The sequence below is a fragment of the Saccopteryx bilineata genome, chromosome 3 (assembly GCF_036850765.1).
Source record: "Saccopteryx bilineata isolate mSacBil1 chromosome 3, mSacBil1_pri_phased_curated, whole genome shotgun sequence".
NCBI classification, from domain to species: domain Eukaryota; kingdom Metazoa; phylum Chordata; class Mammalia; order Chiroptera; family Emballonuridae; genus Saccopteryx; species Saccopteryx bilineata.
Window position 1 is genome coordinate 108,188,822 of NC_089492.1, and position 22,148 is coordinate 108,210,969.

Here is a 22,148-nt window from a genome sequence, read left to right on the forward strand (position 1 = left end):
TACCAGTAGTATCTGTTTGTCTGTTAAGCCATGGACTCCTCAAGAAGAGGGATTTTACTTTATGAGAGCCTTGCTTGAGAAATATGCCAGAAATTGGATAAGTATAGCACAACTGATTTGACAGTGCTGAGTTTAGAAGAAATTGATAAACTATATTCTAGATGTGTAATTTCTCTATATTGTTTTATTTAATTTTTTTAATGATCACTTCCTAATGCTGTGTTTAATAGAACTTGTCCTTTGATACTGTCTTTCTCTGTTTTTCTCTTAAAACTGTATTTTATCCTGTTTGTGTTAACTATTTAATTTTTTTAATGATCACTTCCTAATGCTGTATTTAATAGAACTTGTCCTTTGATACTGTGTTTCTTTGTTTTTCTCTTAAAACTGTATCTTATCCTGTTTGTGTTAACTATTTATTTAAATGCAAATGCTTACATAAATCTCTTAATTCTTGTGTAACCTTGGGAAGCTAGATTCTCTGATCTTAATTTCCTCATCATAAAGTGATTAGATCCTCCTTCTCTTTGTCTAGGGAATGAAGCCTCATCCTCTCTACTAAGGCATTCCCTTGAAAGAACTTGCTCAGGCAGAGAAATTAGCTTTCAGTTGTCACTAGTATTGGCAAGTGCTTCAGTCAGGAATATAAACATTCTCCCAAGGTACCTACAATAGAAAATCTATGTTCACAATGTCCCAATGTCATTCACAGTATTCATATCTTCCCATCTATTTAGTCATACCTATTTACCATATCTATTATCTCTTATTAACAATTCCTTTTAGGGTTTTAGGACTATGATATATACAAGGACCTTTCTCCATCCAACTATAATAGTTCAGATATGGCTGCTGTCACATTTTCTTATTAATTTCATTATTTAAATGCTCCTCAATTTTTTTGCTCCAGAATTTGAATGGTGCTCATATTTTTAGTATATTTTTAAAATGTCTCTAGCTTTGTATAATACTGCTCCACCCCACAAGCTTTAACTGCTTCATAACGTTTATAAGAGAGCCATTTACACATTCTACACTGTTAGTCCTTATGAAGCTGCAAATGATGTGAAAAATGCCATTGTTCACCTGATAAGTTGAAAAAAGCAGCTGTTAAAATTTTCATCAAAGTTTTTTAGAGCAATGGTAACAAATAGAAAAATTTGGATCACACATACACATTTGATGAAGTTTTTGTTATTTAAGATGATTAATAATTTTTTAGTTAATGCATAGGTGAAGTTATCACAAATGTTAGAAGTAAGAAAAATATGACTATTCTTTGTGATTTAAAATGTAAAATCCACCTATTATAAATTAGAACAGAAATATGAAAAAGTACCACAAGAAACAATAGTTCCAATGTCGATTTGAGTATATTAACTTATTCACATATAGAAATCAGTCAAGGAGAAATGTGACAGTAGCTATTTATTACCAATAGATGGATCACAAAGGTATAATCACAATGGTATTAGTAGTGGCCTCACCTAATAGACGGGGAGGGGGTGATTAGGCCATTATCAAAGACTCTAGGTTGTAGAGAAGCCTAATTCTGAAATGTGACTTAATCTAAATATGTTTCTCTAGACTAAGACTAGTCTGATTATTAAAAAAAAAAAGAAGATGTTCTTCCTTTTTTGGTTATAATTCTCAGAAAAATAATACAATGGTTTGGAGAAAACTAGATTGTCATATGAGTGTGAATATTTTTGGTAGTATGAGGTACAGATATAATTTAATAATTTGGCTTTGTGAACTTATACATTTAGCCTTCTTATCTTGGTAGAAAGAAGACTTTCAGAGGAAACTCGGCTGTCCTTTTACTAGCAAAAATCTGGCTTCCAGGCATTTAAATGTCACCTGAGGAGTAGTAAATTCTCCAGGATCTATGAGACTTCTTGGGAAATCTTTTGCTATTTCCCCCCCGGGGAATGATAATCTACACTATGTACACCTGGTTAGGACTTTTAATTTCCACATTTCTACATCAAGACAAGGGCTTTCAAATTCACAAGTACTTTGATTTGTTATCCAGTATAATTTAGGAATTGTTGTCTCTCTTCTTCTTTACCCGTGAGGATGGTGACTGCCCAGGACAAACTGCCTTCTTCATAGCACTCCACAGCAGTACTGTTTGCAGCAGTCAGTGCATATCTGCCATGTGCGCTTTAATTACACACACTTTTTAAAGATATACAGTATGTTGTTGTTCTTGTTTTCTTCAATAAATAACAACTTAATTATATTGCCATTCTGTTATTTACTGGATTATTTGGGATAGGTTTTTTTTTTTCTCTCATACCTAATACTGTATATACATTTAGTATTTCCTTAAATCCACATCTGATTATGATAAAACTTCCTAATTTTTCTATCTATAATATTTTTCTTTTCTAATGACAATTTGGGTAAAGATTTTTAGGTAGAAAGTCAATCATCCTACAAGATAGCTCATTATCCAAGATAGAGGCAATAGTTCATTGAGAAGTTGTTTCATTATTACGTTGAGAAACAGCAGTCTTGAGTTACTAAAGAAAATATGTACTCTACTTCTTTTGTTTAAAATTTTTCTTTTTAAGCTTCTTTTTTTGTGTGTTTGTTTTTCAATACTTTTATGCTTTTGTGACTGGTCCTGATTTTCTGTGTGCTTTTAGTAAATCTTGAATATGTGATTGGATACCTTTCATCAGTTTTGGAAAATTACCAGCCGTGATCTCCACTATTTCTCCTATTACCATTTCCTCAAATCTACATTTGCTATTTCATTTAAAAAAATTACAGAGTAATTAATGCACTTACTCTTTTTTATTGCATAGATAAATGATGTTTCCTTTATCAATTTTTATTCTATCTTAGCTTTATCTCTGCTCTTTCATCCAGGTTAACAAGTCTCTCATTAGCTATATATTATCTTTAGTTAAACTGATCCAGTAATTAACATAAATCAGGTATTGTAAGTTCAGAATTTCCCTTTGCCTGTTTTGATTTAAAAGTTTTCACTTTTCTGTAGAAATAATAAGTATTTTCCCCTAGAACAGGGTTAGCAGTCATTTTTCTCTTAAGGACAAATCTGTGAGCCACATATAATCCTGTTCTATACTTTCTTTCTGATACAGTCATTGTTGTTATTGTTTGTTTCTTTGCTTTTACAAACCTCTAAACATATAAATGTGTAGCTCATGAGCCAAATTTATGAGGTATAGTTGTTTTAAAGTTTATGTGTAATGAGTATTTTTTAAGATACTCTGTGACTCTGTATTTATATTCTATCTTTCTCTTGATTTTTATTATTTGTTTTGTTTTTTGTATTTTTCTGAAGTAGAAGCAGGGGGAGGCAGACAGACAGACTCCGCATGCACCCAACCAGGATCCATCCAGCATGCCCACCAGGGGGCGATGCTCAGCCCATTTGGGCCGTTGCTCTGTTGCAACCGGAGGCATTCTAGTGCCTGAGGCAGAGATCATGGAGCCATCCTCCATGTCTGGGCCACCTTTGCTCCAATGGAGCCTTGGCTGTGGGAGGGGAAGAGAGAGACAAAGAGAAAGGAGAGGGGGAAGGGTGGAGAAACAGATGGGCGCTTCTCCTGTGTACCCTGGCCAGGAATCAAACCCCAGACTTCCATATGCTGGGCCAACACTCTACCACTGAGACAACCGGCCAGGGCCTTTCTTGATTTTTAAATCAAATAGTTTGGTTTCCTCATAAGTCAAACTATTTTAGATTTATGTCAAAATTATTTTAAAAATAGAGATAATTTAAAGAACAGAATGATATAATTTTACTTTACATAAGTTACAAGTTTGCTTCAGGCATGTGGTATAAATCAGTAAGCAATTCTGGATTTCCACAATATAATCAGTATTTGGGCTGATTTAAAACTGCTTTCAAATGATGTCAGTAAGATGGCCAAATAAGACATCCCTCATTGTGTGTGAATCCTCAACAATGATTTGGTGTCTATCCATAAACAAAAGTGTTTTTGTGGGACCTCTGAGATCCAGCACCATATGGCAAGGACTCAGGAGGCATCTCATCCAACCGTGCTTTGGTTAATAGGCATACAGATCTTGCTTTCAGCTGTGGACCCTGCTGAGGCCTGAAAACTGGCTTCAGTTTCTCTCAGCCATGATCCAGGAGCCCCTGGAGAATATTATCTTAGTCACCTACACATGAAAGAGCCTTTGTATGGAAGATGTCCAGGAGTCCAGAGGAGAAGCATTAGTATATTACTGGAGAGGGAAAAAAAAAGAATCAAATTTGTTGGAGAGGTAAGAGGAACATTTTGATTTCATCCACATTACCCTTTCCCCAGGAGACCCTTATTGGCCCATTATTTCTCCTGAGAAAATTGAGAGCTTGGGCTTCTCCGTTTTGTATGGAAAACAATAAAAGAGGTCCATTTCTCTCTTGCCCCGTCGAGATTACTCAGTCATGAGCTGAAAGAGTGGAGGTGGGAAAAGGATGAGAGAAAAGCAGATGGGGCACTCAGAGGTTAATAAAGAGGTATAGATTCTGCTAACCACATGGCAGACTTCATTGAGAAGCCATCAGATGAGATGATGCTTTCTTCTCCTATGGCACCTCCCGCCTGGACCATGGACAGCTTCAGTGTTCCACAGCATTACCTGCACACCCAATCATGTTGCTGGCTCTGGTACATGTTCCTGACAGTGAAGAGTGTGAACTTTAGTAGGTGGCTAGTAAGCATGTGCAGAAAGATAACCCAACTATATAGGACAAGACGAGACCACAAACTTAATGTAAGTACTTCCCCTGGGAAAGGAAAAAGGAAGATATTAACATTCAGCCTGGTATGGTTCAAGATTGAGAGAAGGCATACAAACTTAAGAATTCTACCACAAGAAGTAACAAGATGTATGGAGTTAGTATCATACCCATAGAAGATCTAAAAAAGTCTCACAATGCCAACCAGGGCTGCTGAGGGTATTTCTCTTCCCAAATCAGTCAGTCAAGACTGGAGAAGGTGAGTGCTACCTCAAATGTGAGGCAGCAACACAAAACTTCAATACTTCAAGGATTATGAAAATTGAGGACATATGACACCACAAAGAATCACAATAATCTTATAGTAACCAACCCAAACGATAAAGTCATCAGTGAATTAAGTGAAAAAAATTCAAAATAAATGTTTTAAGGAATCGCCTGACCTGTGGTGGCGCAGTGGATAAAGCGTCGACCTGGAAATGCTGAGGTCGCCGGTTCGAAACCCTGGGCTTGCCTGGTCAAGGCACATTTGGGAGTTGATGCTTCCAGCTCCTCCCCCCTTCTCTCTCTCTGTCTCTCCTCTCTCTCTCTCTTTCTCTGTCTCTCCCTCTCCTCTCTAAAAAATGAATAAATAAATAAAAAAAATGTTTTAAGGAATCTTAATGAGCTACAAGAAACCAAAACACACACACACGTACACACTCACACACACACACACACAAGACAATTTAACAAAATTAGGAAATCAATACATGAGCAAAACAAGAAATTTTATAAATAAATAGCAATCATAAAAAAGCAAACATTCTGGAGCTAAGAAATAAAATGCATGGAATTAAAAAGGCAATAAGAAGCTTCAGCATCAGAATGGGTTAGGCAAATGAATGAATTTGTGGGTTGGAGGTATGACCTTTGAAATTATACAGTTAGAGGGGAATACAGAAAAATAAATAAAAAAGAGTGGTGGGGGGAGACAACTCTTCTGAGAGTGCTTGAACTTGAAAAAGCAACATTGTTCAAAAATCATAATACCAACACTGAAGTCAATTCAACATATGTAAAAGAAGGAAGGTAGGAAAATTTAGTGGCAGCAAATGCAAAGTGATAATGAGGTGTTCTTGCATAATGTAATGAAAACCCTTTTATAGAAAATCTGAAATAACCACTTCTGAAATAATATGGAAATGTCTCTAAAACTTGACAGCACTGTCATTACCTAAGAAATACATAGAAATTTCTTTGAGAATAATGATATTTTAAAACCATAGACTTTTTACACTTTGATGCTCTTATGTAGTGATTTGTAGACAATTACAATGAACTATGTGACGCAATTTCATCTGTCCTCCCATAAGCAAAAATGTTTGAAGTAGCAAATCTCTAAAGCTAATTAGAAGGATAACTAGCTACAATATAAAGAAGTTGATGACTTAAAAAAAAAATGGGGCAGTACTTGAAAATTCCTCCCGTTTCTGAACTGACTTTTTATTAGTATCTCCCCCTCACCTCTCTCCTTCCTCTAAGTAGCCTATAGTTTCCTAGAATTTTATTAACAATACCAAGCAAATGCATATATATCAGAATCATTTAGGAGAAATTACAGAGAGGCAATTAGTGTAACGGGCAGTAGATGTAAGGATCTGAACTTTGTGATATTCCCTTATTGCCTCCTCTCAGTTGTCTTCAGACTGTTGTTTTATGTTGTTTTTTTTTTTTTTTAAATAGTTGAAACAAAAATGCAGAAACCTTTCTTTACTTCACTTAGGAACTTAGCACTTTTTTCCCCCTTGATATTTCACATCTAGCATTAACATAAATTTAAAGACAACCAACTAAAAATAAGGAAGAGAAAGAAAAATAGAGCGGCCATGATTTTGGTGCCAGAAAGTTTTGGGGCCATGGTTCTCAACTAAAAAGAGAATATATATTAAATTCATCTGCTGAGATTTTTCAAACTAGGCATGGACTCACTTACATTGCTTAAGGACTATATAGTTTATGCAAAAAGAAAAAAAAGGAAACTTTAAATGCTCTAAGGATGATAGCTAATAGAATAAAGAGATTCTAATGGTAAATCTTTGTTATGTTTTGAGAGTAGGGCTCACAGCAATTTAAATACTGGGGCAGTACTTGAAAATTCCTCCCGTTTCTGAACTGACTTTTTATTAGTATCTCCCCCTCACCTCTCTCTTTCCTCTAAGCAGCCTATAGTTTCCTAGAATTTTATTAACAGTCCTGATGGTAAGATTTTAGAACCAATAGTAACATTTATCTTTGTGAGTCCAGTTGTGTTTTATGTGAGAAGATGAAAAAATTGAGCCGTGAACATCTCTTAGGCTGTACACTACCAGTTCATTGTACTCATTGTGGGGTGGTGGTTGGCAATGGGAGAAGGTCACGTGGGGAACTCAGGCCTGGGGAACTTTGGCTAGGACCGCCCACACTTGGGCACGCCAAAAGAAACTTCCCAGGAGTCCCTTTGGAAAAAAGCGACTGTCTGTCAGCCAGTGAGATTTCACCATGTCATATTAGCTTGACCACCCTAGAGACCTTTTAAATATCCCCCACACGGGTCACCCATGCGACTTCCCTGGCCTCTCTGTCCCTGGGACCAGGGAACCTCATCGGGCGGGAAGCGCTCTATACACAATAAAGCCTTTTATTATTCTACACTTCGTGACTCCAGCCCCTTCCTTCTTCCTCGGTGGGGAAAAATACCTTACACTCATATTTTTACTGCATTTCCCTCATACTGCCTACATTGTAGTGTTTCGTGGTTTATTAATCCCACCTATAGTAACTGCTCTGGTGGATAGGCAGAAAGAAAAAATAACCTGGTTGGTTGTCTTTATGCGCGCACCCGCACACGTGTGTGAATGGGAAAACAAAAGAGGGAGCTTTAGCTTTAACAACTAAATGTGTATATTAAGTGTTTTCTTAAAAATAGCAGCTGGCAACAGGATGACTATAGAAACTGTTGGTCCCAGGATTAAACAGAGCATACATGAAAATAAGACCATATAGAGCAAGGCCTATCTCCCTGTTTGTCTCTTTGAACTCCCTCCAAACTTGCCCTTCCCTATAATTCCCCTCATTCCCATTGTCTGCCTGCCCAGATTTTCATTAGATGAGTGCTTCACTGAAAGGGCAAGACTTTCCATTCCCTTCTCACACAATGCACGTTCTGACTCAAACCTGGTACAAGGAGGACTTTCACCAGCTTAGATTCAGGGTTATTTTAACTGTCAATATACTCCTTTAGAAGGAACAGATTAGAGATGGTCCAGTTAGGATGAAGGTTATTTAGAGACTTTCTGAACATTCAAATAAATCATGTATTTCCCTGTAAGAGGTGATGGGAATAATGATGACTAAGACTCACTCCCTGCCTGTGAGAAGCCCACCGTACAGTAGTGGGCAAAGACAGTTACAGTAATCAGATAAATTGTGGGTCCATTGGGTGAGTGCAACCTTGGGTCATGACCAGGGTGCTATTTCGCATGTTTCACATCGACTATCCATACAAGAAAATGCTAAATTTCATTTTGTTTTAGAGAAAATCTGATATAAGACTTTCTATAGCAATTTGGTCTTAAAATTTCATAAACATTGCCTAGTTCATAGTTGCATAGGATATAACTTACTAGGCCGAATTTAAAAAAAAAAAAAGAAAGAACATTTAATAGGATAGAAACAAAGCACAACAAACATAAAGAACCATGTACACACACACATCCACATAATCCTATTGGTGGGTAATAAGCATATAAAAACTATGAAATGCCATGAAGAGAGCAGCAATCTCCACTATTGCCAAGTTCTCCCTTATTAATATAAAGAAAAGCAGAAGTTGTTACCTATAAGACCAACATTCCATCCCAACTTTCTTTCTTTTTTTCTTTTTTCTTTTTTTTTTTTTTTTTTTTGTATTTTTCCGAAGCTGGAAACGGGGAGAGACAGACAGACTCCCGCATGCGCCCGACCGGGATCCACCCAGCACGCCCACCAGGGGGCGACGCTCTGCCCACCAGGGGGTGATGCTCTGTCCCTCTGGGGGTGTCACTCTGCCACGACCAGAGCCACTCCAGTGCCTGGGGCAGAGGCCAAGGAGCCATCCCCAGTGCCCGGGCCATCTTTGCTCCAATGGAGCTTCGCTGCGGGAAGGGAAGAGAGAGACAGAGAGGAAGGAGAGGGGTGGGGGTGGAGAAGCAGATGGGCGCTTCTCCTGTGTGCCCTGGTCAGGAATCGAACCCGGGACCCCTTGCACGCCAGGCCGACGCTCTACCACTGAGCCAACTGGGCAGGGCTCCAACTTTATTTCTTTCTAGGTAAATTAGAGTTAGAAATATATATCATAAAAACTTCCTGGAACTTTTTACCTTAGAACTACCTATCAGTAAGTGACACAAATTCAACAACCTGGCCTGAACTTGCTATATAGCTGTAGACTTGAAACTTAAGCAATTTCCTAATTTGGTTAAAAAAAAAAAACAAATGTACAATAGTAAACAGTTTTCATGGAGGCAGGGGCTCTATGAGAAATCTCTGTAGCTATAATTTTGCTGGTAACCTCTCCCTAACTCCCTCCCCCCCAGAACAAAAACAATCTCCAAGTTCTTTAACTATTTATTGGAGTTTTTAAAACAGAAACCAGCTAATTCTTTCTGAAAAACAGTGTCTTTTTTTCTGCCTGTTACTTTCAGCCAGTTGCTCTTTCTATGGTCTGTTTCTAAACCAAGAGTCCTGTGTAATGAAGATATGGCTAATACCGACAATGACCTTGGCAACCCCAAAGGTTGCCAACTCAATTAATGACTCGGTTCTTAAGGACCAAAAAAATGGGACTATGTTTATTCTTCCTCCTATTTACATATTTATTTCTACGAAGGTATCATGGTAACAAAGGGAAATATTGAGAAATAATACATACTAAAATAGTAGTCCTAAAAAGACAGTAATTATAAACAAATTATTTTCTCAGACACAGAAATATTCCAAGATATGGATCTAAGGGGATTAACAGTGATTGCTCTATAGCATTATTGTGTGTTTATTTGATGCCACTTGAAGAGAAAGATTAATTTTGAAATTACCCAAGGAAGAGTAGAATGTAGTAGTTGTTTTAATTTCTTCTTTCTCTTTGTTTTCACTCTGTAGTTCTCCTATTCATTCAGTTTGAATGGCAAAGATAGGCAGTCCTTGTACTTTTTATTTTTGTTGAATTGATTAGGGTCACACTGGATAACAATTATACAGGTCTGAGGTGCCCAATTCCACAACACATCCCTGTACACTGTATTGTGTGCTCAATCCCCCATTAAGTCTTTGTTCATCCCCATTTATCCCCTCTATACCCTCGCCCACTTCCCCACCAGCAATCACAACACTCTTGTTCACGTCCATAAGTCTTTTTCTTTTTTGTCCTTTTTTGCTCAATCCCACAATCCCCCTCAGCCAGACCCCCCCCCAGCAGCTATCAGCCTGCTCTCTATATACGAGTCTGTCTCTGTTTTGCTTATTAATTGATTTTTTTACATTAGATTCCACATATGAGTGAAATCATATGGTACTTGTCTTACTCTGACTGGCTTATTTCACTTAGCATAATGCTCTCCAGTAGATGAGTGGATAAAACAGCTGTGGTAAGTTTATACAATGGGATACAGTAAAGTCATTAAAAAAAAGAAGTAGGAAATATTACCTTTTGTGACAGCATGGTAGTCCTTGTTCTTGTTTCTTACCTTATCACCATCCCAAGAACACTGCCCAAAGGTTACTTTTTTCAAACTTTAAATTGTTTCTCTCTCTTACTCTCTCTCTTTATTTCCTGCCATTTCTCAAGAGAATAGGGTTGGCAAGAAAAAAAAAAGAACCCTCATAATTCTAGGATTTAGACTATGAGGGTGTTAGATAGCTAATGGAATTATTGGGTTAACTTAAAGACAAAGAAAACTATAGAAATTTTTAGATATGCATTAACTCTTCAAAGTGTCTGGTAAATTGCTACTCACTCATTCATGTCCTACCCATTTTTTTAAATACAAACAACATTGTTAATTTGGTTCTTTTCTATAAACTAAGTGGAATATTCTAGATAACACTAGGATTTATTAATTCACCTCATCATCTTCTTGAGAAAAACTGATTTTTAAAAGTTGATGACTGGGTAAAACAAACAAGTGCTATTTAGAGAAGTTTTTGTTTACCTGAAAAATATGAAAAGTTAGTTGGATGAATAAGTAAAAGCAGAAGAATATTTCCATCACTGTGAGATATTTGAGAGGAAATATATAAGTAATATATTAATAGAAATAAATGTCATGCAACTAAGCAGATTCCAGTATTAATTGTGATAGCTCTATAATTTACCATAATCATGTGGTCATGAGAAGAGAGAGGGAAGTATTGTATTGACATAGCAGGGCAATAATAGAGCCACAAAAACCAAGCTCATTAACTTAGAGAGTTTGGATGTATTGAGGCCCAGTCTCTTCCGTAATAAATTAAAATGATACCCAATGCAGGCAAAAAGAGAATGGTCATATGGGAAAGATAGGTGAGTCTGACATTCCCAAAGTTTACTTCCTCTAAGCTCTGGCCACTAGTGCTATAATCTATGTGACCTTGAATAAGTTACTTAACTTTTATGTGCCTCAGGGTTCTTACACATTAATGAGATTATTAATAAATAGTACTATAAATTATTGGTGTTAATAAAATTAAAGGAGATAGAACTTAGAAGAATGTCTGCAATATTTTAACTATTACTATTAATGCTGTTGCTACTACTTAGACCTTAAAGTGGTACTCTTGCCCATTTAATACTCTTCCCAAAATAATCATTTGAATAATTGTCTCAAATAATCTATAGCTGGGAGATATTAGAATTTATCATTCAAACAAAACTTTACTGGAGAATCAGAGCTAACAAATAGAACAGACTGAGCTATTATATCATCTGGCTTACAAAAAGGCAGGTCTCTCATCTTCAGCTTGGACTGTCCTTAAAGATCTACCCATATGTATCTACTAGTCATGAAAGCATGGTGAAAACCTTCATAAATTTAATTCTAAATAATATTTATAACGGTTTTTTAACTCCTTAAAATTTAGTTGCAAGGATGTGTTTTTCAAAGGCAGTTGAGAAATTCCTATTTGATCTATAAAATATAATAAACCCTTATTTTAAGTCTCTATTTTCTCTCCAAGACTTTTCTTTTCCATAGCTGAAATAGAAGAGGTCCAATTGCCTCTTCAAAGGAGAGCTCACGGTTAATGTATAGGTCAGGCTCTTAACCCTGTGGCTTCAGACAGTCACCATGGTCAGAATGCAACATGAAAACATGACACCTGTACAGGGAAAGGTACCATTACTGATCTTCTTTCACAGGGCAGCCAAGAGGGACAGATTTGTGCAGACAAGGTAAACCGATGTGGGAATCACTGAAGAGAAAACTAAAAGCTAAATCAAGCAAAAAGCCTGTTTTATAGGTTGAAACATGAGAAATTCACCTCTCTGGATTAAGAGTGGAGTCTACACTAAAGTTCAAAAGATGTTTGACAAACAATGCATCACTCTAACTCCAGCATGGGTATATTAAGTTCAGCACAAATTTATTAGATAAACAAGTTAGTAATAGAGCCTAGATGGAATGTAAGATGGGATAGGAAAAGCCTTATGTCTTGTGGACTGGGCCACTAATTTCTTGCCTGGAGGAGGGCTGTGATAAAATATTTGGCTGGATAGAGGCCAGCATGTACCAAGCATTGTAGCACTCAGGCAAACGGTCTGTGGCGAAAAGTTTAGACATGGTAGGTGAGAATAGAGAGAAGGAAATGTGAAGTTCTATGTTATTATTAGTAATTATATGAGTAGCATCTGTCTAGCACTTAACTATCTGTAGTGAGCTTAGGCATTTACCACTGAAAATAAGTAATGGGCCTGTGTTAAAAAGATAACTCTGCTATTTGTGTAGTGTATCAAAGGAGGTAATGAAATTAAATCCATGTCCATCTTATCCAGATTATGCTGATCTCAGCTATTTGCTTAGCTTTGGACAATGACCCAGAAATTAAATATACCCACAGAGGATTAGAATTAAAATGCACCTGAGAAGTTTCTAGGCTGGAAGGTTCATCCTCAAAAGCATGGACTTGAATAGACACACAATATCTACAATTGCCCCTCTTCACTATGGGTCTAATTAAAATGTCTTTTCAGTCATTAAAATAAAACATTTAAGATTCTGAAATAAAATAAAAGCTAGATTATTAAAAGCTTTTTGTTTCAGCTTTGTCTCTACCTGACTATGTGGGTGATAAAGTCAGTTTATCCCTCTGGAATCAACCTGCTCCCTTAAAGGAATATTGGATTTACCGTGTTTCCTCATGTATAAGACACACCCTTTTCCAAAAATCTTGGGGTCTAAAAACTGGTTGCATCATTTACAGTGGTTGTATATTTTTTACTTGCATTTTCCACAGTTTTACACTTGTTTTTGCACTCATTGTTGAAGACAGTGATTCTTCATCAGACACAGATGAGGACAAGCTAATGGATGGGAGTTTTGATAGTGATGAGGAGTTGTATGAATTTTATGATGAATAAAATTTGAGTGCCATAACTTTAGGAAATGCATTTTTTTTTCAAATTTCGGGCCCCAAAATTAAGGTGCGTCTTATACATGAGAGCATCTTATACATGGGGAAATACGGGTGATTTAATACTGCAATATCCCTTCTAAGACCACCCAGCTCTGTATGAGAGGCATAGCTAATGCTCACCTTATGTCTGTTTTTATTTTCCCAGCCCTTTGTTGTTAGGCAGAACCAGTGAACTTACTCTTGTCGATGGGCTTCAAGTAGAGGTGACATGGTTTACTTCCAGGCAGAACCATAGAAGAGCAGGGCAAGAACACATAAATATGCTAATTACAACATTCACATGATATGGTTTCAGATAGTATATCCTTATTGGCCTAGGTCCCTTCATGACATAATGGAACAAAGTTAATCTACCACGTAACGTTGAACATGTCATGTGAGTGAGAAATAAATGCTTACTATTATAAATTAGCAAGGTGTCAGGGTTGTTACCTCAGCATAATTCCAGCCTGCCCTAAGTATTAAATGCTCTTTAAAATTATTTCTAAATATGATACGTTATACCATTCCTCTGTTTCTTTGTTATACAAGGGGGTCAGTTTCTTAGTTGTGTCCATTGTTATTTTGTAAAAGCAACTTCTAATAGAGGCCAATGTGATTTAAGACATGTTATTAAGTATTTTATAGGTGCATTGGAATTATATAACTGGAAGAATGTTTGAGATTATTTAAATATCTCATTTTATAGATAAAAAATTATATCCCCATAAAAATAGATACTAGGATTTACAAGTAAGAGTTTAGTGTTATTCAATAACTGTCTATATATTAAAGGGTATTGATTAAACTTTAACTTCTATGATATTCTAAAACTAATAAGGTAAATGTCTGTTCACAGAAAGTAGGCATGTTTTGCTTGTAGGATACTAAGGCACTTTGAAAATTTCAATATTTTTGGCTAATTTCCAAAAATAAATTTAGTAGAGTTAAAATTTAGATTTTTTTTTTAATTTGGAAAAAAATGAGGGTACTAAAACTATTTCCTCTCTTCAAGTTTATGACAGTGGACTTAAAAAAATCAATCAGTCCCGGTTCAAAACCCTGGGCTTGCCTGGTCAAGGCACATATGGGAGTTGATGCTTCCTGCTCCTCCCCCTTCTCTCTCTCTCTCTCTCTCTCTCTCTCTCTCCTCTCTATAATGAATAAATAAAATCTTAAAAAAATCAATCAGTCCTTTAAATAAAAAGTAGTTATAAATAAGTGATGAAACCTTTTAAATCCGTCATATAATCACAAACCTTTTACAAAACATAACAAAAATTACAAAGAGTATCTTGATTTTAGGTCACTCAGTTTAAAAGTTGAACATATTAAATGGTTTTTCTTTGGTCATGTTAAATCAGTGGCAGAACTAACACAGATAACATATGTTTTTACTATTTTTATTTCTATACAACCCTAACAACCGCCATGTGAGTGAGTGAGTGGAAATTATCACTCCTTCCCTGTATAGATATGGTGATGTTGCAACATGTGGCAACCTCAGGACAAGAAACTAATCTTCCACAGCTTTCTTATCCACTCATCTACTGATGGACACTTGGGCTGTGTACAAATCTTGGCAATTGTAAACAATGCTGCAATGATATATTCCCAGAAGGGGGATCGCTGGGTCAAAAAGCAGTTATACTCCAATAAATTCAATTAAAAAAATAATACAAAGAAACTAATCTTCTCTATTTTCATTTGGAAAATTCTAGTTACCATTTAAGACCTCAGATATGTGCTTCCCATTTATAAAAATCTTCTCTAACCTGACATACTGGGTTAAGTTCCCCAATAGTTGTACAACACAGTACTTTTATTTCTTTGTACTTTTCATAAGTCAAAATAATTACTTTTATAATTACGGAGCAAGCAATCTACAAATGAATGAAATATTTTATTAATCCATTGTTCTTTTTTACCTGAAATTTCTTTCCTCACTGCTGCATTATTTCAGGTTGCTCAATATGGTGATAAAAATAATTAAAAATATATAAATGGTTAAATTCACTTTTATTTACACAGACTTTCTAAGTCAGAGACATGTGAAAAGTTGTATTTTCAGTGTTAGTTTAGCATGCAGTTTTTTTTCCCCAAGGTATGTTCCCTCACAGCCAGGAATGAAATGGTGAATAACTGTAGTAAATATGGAAAATAAATGGCCTTCGTCTAATTACCTTGTGTGTACTTGCTTATCACTGCTAATGCAAATGGTAAGCACTATAAAATAATTCGTCATTGAAGTTAAGCATGGTTAACTATTTCAAGATATTCCAGATATCAGGAAGCCATGTGTTTCTAAAAGCCTGTGAAAAAGGATAGCATTTGTTGAAAATAAGCCTTTTCTACTTGCCGCATAAAACTTGAAATTTTGTTAATACTTTCCGAAGACAATACTGACAGCTTCCTTTCCCAACTCCTTCTTCTTCCAAGACTAGTTTGATCTTTCTCTAATGTATTTGATCCTGTCATTTTTTGTTTATAAACATTCTAGAGCTATGCTGTGACTCTAGGGTAAGTTCAGACTTCCTAGTCCAGCACTTATTCTCCAAAAGAATGACAAATCAGCTTACAAATCGCACGTCTTATTCTTCTCTGACCTCCTACCTCTCTCTGACATCCTTTACTCATTTTGTTCCCATTTCTTTACATGGCTCTCTCCTGTTTTTTGTTTACCTTTATCCTACTTCAATCACTTGCTTTTAAAATAAAATACTATTTAGAAAATTACACTTAAATGCATGAAATTGATCACTAAGATTACATAGGCATCAGGTAATATTACTATATCATTTGAACTGTTGATTATGTTATGTACCCATTACCCAAAGTCAAATAATTTTTCATCACCATATATTTGTCCCTCTTTATTCCTCTCCTCCCACCCTTTCCCCTCACATACCCCTGTCTCATGTAACCATTTCACTTTTATCTGTGTCCATAAGTCTCAGTTCTATATCCCACCTATGTGGGAAGTCATATAGTTCTTAGCTTTTTCTGATTTACTTATTTCACACAGTATAATGTTCTCAGGGTCCATCCATATTGTCATAAATGGCAGTATGTCATAATTTCTTATGGCTGAGTAGTATTCCATAGAATATATGTACCGCATCTTTTTTATCCAATTCCCTGTCAAAGGACACTTTGTCTGTTTCATTTTATGTTACCTTATCTTCTAACCAAGAGTTCACTCACCAACTCCTTGGAAGTTCTTTATTGTTTTATTCCCCACCTCCAACTGTAATAACATAACCCCGGCCCAATAATATACCCTCATTTGAATTTCTCTGAACTTTTTATCTCCACTGCCCATTTGTACTTCCCCTTTTGGATTTTCAGTGTCCAGTAAATCTTTGCACATCCCAGGTGCTCAATAATGTGTAATAAAATAAGGGCAGAAAGTGTTAGCAAAGCCTTTTAAAAACCAGCTTTAGATGTGTTAAAAACAGTAACAACAACAAAACCTTAAAATAATTCTAGATTTTAAAAAGTCTTTCCAGCAAATGATTGATTTTGGTATTGTGATAGTCTATACAATGAGATTTCTTGATAAAGTTAAAAAGAGAAATATTTTACCCTAAATTATCGTTAGCAAATGCAATAAAGGAAGACAATGGATTACTATGTTATCTGTCAAAATTTTCTCTTTTAAAAGTTACAGTATTATAAATGTAAAGCTTTACTACACAGAGCCATATATGCAGGTGTTGAATATAGAAATTGAGCTGATTCATTACAGATTAAAATCATACTTAGAAATTTTATTTTATTTTATTATTTTTTTATTTATTCATTTTAGAGAGGAGAGGGAGAGACAGAGAGAGAGAAGGGGGGGAGGAGTTGGAAGCATCAACTCCCATATGTGCCTTGACCAGGCAAACCCAGGGTTTCAAACCGGCGACCTCAGCATTTCCAGGTCGACACTTTATCCACTGCGCCACCACAGGTCAGGCAGAAATTTTATTTTTTAAACTAAATATCCAGTGTTTTTTAAAAATAATTTCTCTTTCGTCCAAAGTAGAATAATTACTCACTACTTGTGAAGAAGATTTTATAATAAATCAAGATGTCATCACTTTTTCCACCTTGTTCACTGGTGACTTGTATCCTATCCATGTAAAGAGACTGAGAATGTTTACTTTTATCTTGCCACCTAGAAAAAAATAATTAGGTTTATGAACACCAACAACAGATTGACAGATAAACTGGTAAGAAACAGAATTTTCCCTTTCTCAAATGATAAGTTTAAGAGATAAATGAAAGCAAAAACAAAAACAAAACAAAAAAATGGGAGTAATTAAATGAACACAGAGAAATTTAATTTTCTTAAATTTACAACTCTGGTTTCCCAGCTTTTCTTAGGAATGGCAAAAATAAATGCATTTGACTTTTAGTGATAAAAACTGGCATTAATTTGGACACATATAAAATATTTGTTATATTCCTTGATTATTTTATGTGGTTATTTTTCTTTAACTATAGACATGATTAGTAATTTTATTGTGCATAATAGTGTTCCTTGTGCATTTTCACTACAGTTCTTCAGCCAGACTAACTTTCAAAAAAGAAGAGATTGACTTCCCACTTTCAAGGAATCTGTGTGATGATAGGCGAGTTAACTTGGTTACCACACTTGAGTCACACAGGCAATTTCTCCTTCATCTATACTTTTAAATTGGGGACAGGCCCTTCAAAATCTGGAACTCTGGAGATGAAACATTTAGGCAGAAAAAGGTTTATAGCCCTTGAGAATCAGGATCCACACGCTCAGTATCTCTCTTTCAGTGCCTCTTTTCATTGATGTAAAAGCATTGCCTTAATTTGCAGAAATATGGACATCATTAACTGCAGCTTCAGATAAAGCACTTAAAAAAAAGTTCTAAAGCAGAAAACTTACAGCACTCTGAAAACTTGAAACTTTTAAATTTCCCATCATTATTACGAAGTTCAAAATCAAAAGTAAGCTCAGGCTTTTCAAAAAAATGTTTATCTATTTATAGAACATGATTTCCCACAACCCTCTCTTTAATTATTATTTTATAAGTTGCATCTATTATAGGGTGGGATGCCATTTGTAAAATCCTTGGGGAATTTACCAGAACCGTCATGGTGATCCTATTTCAACTTACTAAATTTTAAAGCTTATAAGCATATTTTATTTCAGAGTTCAAATGTTCTCAATTTATATGAACTCATAGTTGTATAAAAATATGGTGATGTATTCTACCATACATATAGGCCATTTAATATATATATATATATATATATATATATATATATCTGTAGCCAGTCAATGGAGAATTACAATTTTTTTTTATTTTGCTGAAGTACAGGTGAAATATAATTTTGTGTTAATTTCAGGTGTACAATATAATGATCCGACATTTAAATACTAGATGAAATAACCACCACATTCAGTCTAGTAACCACAAGTTATCAGAGTTATTACTATATTATTGACTACAGTTCCTCCCCTTGACGTATTTATAACTACAGCTGGACTCCTTGACCCCCTTCACCTATTTCACCCATCTCTAAAACTACCCAGCCATCAGTTTGTTCTCTGTGTTTGAGTTTTTTTTTGTTTTATTTTGTTGTTCACTTGTTTTGCTTTTAGATTCCATATATATATATATATATATATATATATATATATATATATAATAAAGTCATATGACATTTGTCTTTCTCTGTTTTATTTATTTCACTTAGCATTAATACCAGTGGTGGGGTTCAAACAATTTAACCCCACCCTAAGTCTGTCCTAATAACCTTTTTAAGTATAAAAAGACAATATACCGAAAGGTACTATATTATTTCATGGGTGATAAGGTAACCTTTGAAATCTATTATTTCCATTAGCTCATTGAATCCTAGCTTCCTATTGGTTTTACCATTCAGGAAACAGCAGTGCACTTATAATATCTCAGGAGAATTTGGGGCATAACACAATGCTGAAACAAATGACAGCTTGTCACTCCCCTGGTTGTTTGACACTTTTTCTCTTTATGTTATATGTTTACTTACTGAATTAACAAATGTGAGGGAATTTTAATGTAGCATTTCATCAGTGGTATAATGAGTTTTATGAAATGAATAAATAAATACTACAAACACAGTTCTATCAAATTTTTTCATCTATGAACGGAATGAACATTACTGTGGGTGCTTAGAATAAGCTGTTGTGCAGATGAATGTTAAATAGGGAATGTAAATTTGTGATTTCTACATTGGGCAGCTGCCCAGGAGCCCACCTTAGAGAGAACCCTGATTACAAGTGACATTTTAACAACCGGTTCACTGAACTCAACAAAAAATTAGGTATTGGTTCTACTGAACTGGTGTGAACCAGCTGAATCCCACCACTGATTAATACCCTTCAGGTCCATTTATGTTGTCACAAATGTCAAAATTTTTCTTTTTTATGGCTGAGTAATATTTCATTGTGGTAATGTATGCATACCAATTCTCTTTATCTGTTCATCTACAACAGCCACTTAGGTTGCCTCCATTTCTTGGCTATTGTAAATAATGCTGCAGTGAACACAGGAGATAATTGCAGTTTTCTTCTTGAGAATAAAAATCTGAAGTATTTACACATTCAAATACAATATGTTCACTTTTTTCTTCAATATCCACTGCTACTACCTTGTCCAGATAATCTATATTTTTTCCTGCATGCATATGAAGTCTTATAAGTCTTGAGAAGCTATTACACATTCTTATTCTGAATTCACAGTGAGTTTCTAAAATAAAATTTTGATTATATCATTCTCTTATTTAAAACTCTCTCATACCTTTACGTTTCTAGGAGAATGTCTAAATTCTTTACAAAGACATCCAAGTCCCTAAACAGATGGTGCCTTTGTAAATACTTACATTGAGTACTAGGAGTCACTTGTTGTATGTCTACTATCTAGTAAGGTTTCTAGCAATCATAAACACATGCTTAGCATGTAGAACATTTGTAGAATGACTGTTGAATCATTCTACTCATGGGAGTAGAATCATCTCATCTGCTATATTCTAAATATATAATCTTCCATGATTAAAAAATATCTTCTTACAACTTTATATATATCTTTTCCAAATGGCAATTCTTTAAAAGAAGATTTTTTTGTTTGTTTCCTTATATACCAGGAACTCCTGTAGATTTATTGAACTTTCTATTGCTTTTCAAAAAATTTATTGTCATTCTATTGGCTTTTCTAAAAATTTTAACATGCACACTTAATAAAGTCCAAAGTTAATCAGTATTTTTATCATACTTCCAAACAATATAAATATATTATCATACCTTAATTTATATCTCCTCGTACCCAATTTATTTACTCTGCTTGTTCAATATTTTAGATTTAACTTGTTTTTCTTTTCTCAGTCTCACAAACTAGACATTATACTTACAGTTTGAAACAGTCATTATTAGTGTAAATTTTCCCATATAGTTACCAAATTCTGTACTTCTCAACTCATCTTGCATATTAATTATGCAGTGTTTTTGTTATTGTTCATGAAGTACACCCATTAGCAACCTCTATAGTAAAGTTCTCTTCATGTCAAAATCTACTGGTTATTATAGCTATGAAAATGTTTTCCAAATACAAATGGCCAACAGATATATGAAAAGATGCTCATCTTCTTTAGCTATTAGAGAAATGCAAATCAAAACTGCAATGAGATACCACCTCACACCTGTTCGATTAGCTATTATTAGCAAGACAGGTAATAGTAAATGTTGGAGACGCTGTGGAGAAAAAGGAACCCTCATACACTGTTGGTGGGAATGTAAAGTAGTACAACCATTATGGAAGAAAGTATGGTGGTTCCTCAAAAAACTGAAAATAGAACTACCTTATGACCCAGCAATCCCTCTACTGGGTATATACCCCAAAAACTCAGAAACATTGATACGTAAAGACACATGCAGCCCCATGTTTATTGCAGCATTGTTCACAGTGGCCAGGACATGGAAACAACCAGAAAGCCCGTCAATAGATGACTGGATAAAGAAGATGTGGCACATATACACTATGGAATACTACTCAGCCATAAGAAATGATGACATCGGAACATTTACAGCAAAATGGTGGGATCTTGATAACATGATACGAAGCGAAATAAGTAAATCAGAAAAAACCAGGAACTGCATTATTCCATACGTAGGTGGGACATAAAAGTGAAACTAAGAGACATTGATAAGAGTGTGGTGGTTACGGGGGGGGAGGGGGGAATGGGAGAGGGAAAGGGGGAGGGGGAGGGGCACAAAGAAAACAAGATAGAAGGTGACAGAGGACAATCTGACTTTGGGTGATGGGTATGCAACATAATTGAATGACAAGATAACCTGGACTTGTTATCTTTGAATATATGTATCCTGATTTATTGATGTCACCCCATTAAAAAAATGAAATTAAAAAAAAATGTTTTCCTTTTGACCTTCTTCTTAAAAGGTATTTATAATGGATATACAATTTAACATTAACAGTTATTTTTTTAGCTCATTGAAGATGTTAACTATCTTTTGGATTCCTTTGTCATCATTAAATGTCTAATATCAGTCTCATTGATATTTGCTCGAAGGGGATGTTTCTGTCCTTTGGCAGCTTTTAGGATACTCTATTATTTTTGATAAACTGTATTTTTATACTTACGAAAACATTAAACAGATTTTTTTTTATTTTTGATCATTTTTATATCTAAAGTCTGTTATTCTTTTTCTTCCTACTGTTACTATTAGCTCTTATTTATTTTGCCTTCTATTTCTGTACAT